The sequence below is a fragment of the Dendrobates tinctorius genome, unplaced genomic scaffold, assembly GCF_039654945.1.
Source record: "Dendrobates tinctorius isolate UK_male_01 unplaced genomic scaffold, ASM3965494v1 ptg000152l, whole genome shotgun sequence".
In the NCBI taxonomy this organism is placed as follows: domain Eukaryota; kingdom Metazoa; phylum Chordata; class Amphibia; order Anura; family Dendrobatidae; genus Dendrobates; species Dendrobates tinctorius.
Genome location: NW_027361819.1, coordinates 1,592,162 through 1,595,990, shown reverse-complemented (window position 1 = coordinate 1,595,990; position 3,829 = coordinate 1,592,162). Strand labels below are relative to the sequence as shown.

The following is a 3,829-nucleotide window of genomic DNA, read 5'->3' as shown; positions in this document are numbered from 1 at the left end:
TGCTCCTGAAATGGCGTCTCAGCTGTTGTGTGAGGGGTCACAGCCGCCTCTTCCTGCACATAACACACAGCCGGCCGCGCCATTTATCAGCTATGGACACACGATTACACCATCGATATGAGGAAATGTCTGTGAATCTGTCAGATACATGGAAGAAAACCTCATCGCAAGAGATGGAAATGAGCCGCCATCCTCCTCCTGACACCAGGTGTGATGTCACCTACCACGGTTCTCTTCAGGGCTCTCCGAGACTACCCTGTGCTGGTTGCTATGGGTTACCATTCACCCTGTTACCTTAGAGAAGTCACCTGGTTACCTTGGTTACCGTATTACCATGTAAATGTAACACTAAAGGGCGACTGTCAGCACCGAACGACTGTTCACACCAAGCCCAGGCTCCATCATGGCGGCCAGCCAGCTCCGTGCAGCTTCCCATCTATCTCCGTCCTTCTCAGCACTATGAAGTCAGAACTGTCAATCAAAGTAGAAGGGGCGGAGATAGCGGGAAAACAAGCAGGTGGGAGGGTTCACTATAAATGATTGGCCGCCATGATGCCCCGAGCGCCCGGACTTGGTGTGAACAGTTGTTCTGCGCTGATAGAGGCCATTTAACCCCTTCATGACTGATTAAAGAATTAAACAGTGTAAGGAGAGAAAAAAAAAAAATCAAATTCCCAGAATTACACATTGTTTGGTTTCCGCAATAATGTGCAACAGACGATCAAAACATCGAATCTGCCCCAAAATGGCATCAATTCAAAAGTCACCTCAAGGCGGAAAACAATAAGCCCTCACCCAACCCAAGAGCCGGAAATTCCTGAGCACGTGACGCGCGTCGTGTTCACACAGCAGAAATACGTCCATTCTACGCAGCATTTTCTCAGCACTTTTTAAGGCAATTTTCAGAAGTGAACCGGCTCCAAACCCGACTGAAAAAGAAGTGGTGTGAACATCCCCCAACAGAGAACCACCAGAACACAGAACCAGTGTGAAGCTCAGAGCCCGCGGCGCCATGATGATCTGTCTGCAGTCTGGATATAGCACACATTGCATCTATGGGGGATCTCTGCACATAGGACCCCACCAGAGCCTGTGCGGCCTCCGTGTATCCGGCTCTGCTGTGTGTACGGCGCCTTAGTGACTACAGAGATACAGGGGGATAGAGAAGCGGCTGAGCGCACACAGGACCCCCGATCTCAGGATCACTGGGGTCCCTGCCCTCGTCCCCTGATTACTGATCACACCTCCTCCTATATATGAGATGTTTCTGGTGGGATTAAAGGAAATCTTTATTTAATTTCATATAATTCTGAGAAGATCTAATAAAAAATACACAACGGAGACCACAACTCCCATCATCCTCCACAGTCCGGGCGATCAGATCACACAGATCAGACGTCACCGGGGTCCTGTAACACTGCTGGAGACATCGGGAGATTACAGGACATTTCACATGGTGGTATATAGCTAGAGTATACCATCAGTGTCTGACTGGTGCGGACCCCACAGACCCCGAGAATGGAGGAGCCACAGTGCTGATTTAGTGTGGAGCTCCGGACCCCCGATGTGCCCCCCATCCACTGCGGCCGTACTGCAGCTCCTGCATCGGGGGAGTCCAGAGCTCCGATGTGCAGGAGGCTGAATTAATGCTGCAGCCCCTTTAGTCGAAGGCTGTGTGCACACCATGCAGATTTGAAGCGGTTCCGCAGCGGATTTTACCGCTTAGAAACGTTGCATATCTGCATTGTGATGTACAGTAGCCTTAAAATCAATGGAAAAAAAAAAAAAAAACATTGTGCAGACGCTGCGGATTTTTCCGTGGTACAAAATCCACAGCATGTTACGGCACAAAAACCACAAGAAAACGGCATGAAAAATGGAAGAAATCCGTAGGAAAAATGCGGGTCATTTGACCTGCGGATTTCTTCCATTCTGCACGGAAAAATCCGCAGGGCCAAAAAGTCCGTCTGCACTCAGCCTTAGGATCGGTTGGGGTCCCAGGAGTAAGAGAGTGCTGACATATCCCAGCTATATACCAGGATTAACCCTTTACTGAACAATTATCAGTGTCACAACAATTCAGTGATTCAGTTTTACATTCTGCTCAATAATTGATTCTGCATCTGATCTACAGGGAAGAGGAAAAAACAATAGGAACAATCCCCCCATGACTCCGCCATATACATTGTATTATTAGAGGGTCCCGCTGATAACTCACTATATACAGATGTGTCCATGTGACAAGGAATAATGTCATTATAATGTGACGAGGACGACATCGGCCTCAGCTTCTTATTGTAACAGAGGCTCCATCACTCACATAGATGATAACATGTAGGGGTTCAGTGAAGGAGGCGGTGAAGGTGTGTAAGTGTCTGATGGGGTCACACAGCTCATAGAAGGACAGACGCCCGGCCTCATAGTCTAAGAAGACCCCAAGTGTTGGACATGTTGGCTTTACACTGATGGTTAATACAACTGAGTTGTGCCATACATTATATTCTTCATTATTCACATCCAAACACCAGGATTTATCATTAGAATCAATAGCAGACTTATCGCCATCCTTTTCTATACTGGGATAGGACAATCCGATGGCACAGTCTCCCATCTGGTCCCACTCTACCTCCCAGTAATGTCGTCCTGAGGAGAGGCCACATCTGCTTAACACCTGGGAGTAATCCACAAATCTCTCTGGTGATTCTGGCATTTCCTGTTTTTCTTCTGATATTGTTGCTGTTTTCAGATCTTCTGATACCTTCATACATTCGTAAGCAGTGTCCACATCCAGCAATATGTCTGGGACATGGACCCCGAGCTCTGATGTTACAGTGGTGACAATATCACTCATAGATCGGTGTAAGGTCAGTGAGATCAGAACCTCATCCAGATCCTCCTCAGAACTGACCTCTCCACCATCTCCTCCTATGTCCTCATCACCTCCATGACTACATACTGTAATGTCACTTTCTTGTAAGAGTCTTATTGGGTCGGTGACACCACACATCTCCTCCACGTGACGCATCTTCCTGGACAGCTCGTCCTCCTGTATTTCCAGTTTCTTGATCAGATCAGATATCTGGGACATAATCTTCTCCTCCTGCCTGGAGACCTCGCTCAGCGCTTTCTTTTCTGCCATTTCCAGTTGCTCCTTAATGTCCATAAATATCTTACTGATGTTCTTCCTCTTATCGGAGGCTTTCTCCTGGATATTTTCTTTATGATCTTGCAGATTCTGGACTCTTGTCTGAATTTCTACTTTTTGTGGGTTTAGTTCATCCAGATATCTCCTCAGTTCCTTTTTCTTCTTCTCAGAAGCCTCATCTAGAAGTTCCACCTGGTGTCCTCGGTGTTCACCAACCTGCGCGTCCTGCGGGCAGTAATATTCCAGAACCTTCTTGTGATGGGAACATTTTTTGCTGCCAAAAGATCATGTAGGATCTATTAATATATGATCCATTGTCTTGTTGTGAGCTGTCAGGTGGTCGTCACATAGAGAGGTCTCACACTGTAGACATGTCCTTACAGCCAGTACAGGAGACTTTGTACAGTAAGCACAGAAGATCCTGGTCTCCTCCATATCAGGCTGAGTAGATGAGAAACGCTCCACTATGTTCTCCAGCTTTCGGTTCTTCTCCGGGGCCGGACGCTCCGGATATTCCGCTCTGCAGTCAGGACAGGAATACCCTCCAGCCGCCTCCTGGGCATCCAACACACTCACAATACACGAGCGGCAGAAGTTGTGTCCACATCTCAGGGATACGGGATCTGTATAGAGGCTCAGGCAGATGGAGCAGTTCAGCTCATTCCTCAGCTCCGCAGACACCAT

General features: G+C 47.8%; 1 pseudogene; it reads right to left on the bottom strand.

The window, feature by feature from the left end:
• Nucleotides 1-977: 977 nt before the first annotated feature.
• LOC141050692 (E3 ubiquitin/ISG15 ligase TRIM25-like) lies at nucleotides 978-3,829 on the bottom strand (annotated as a pseudogene).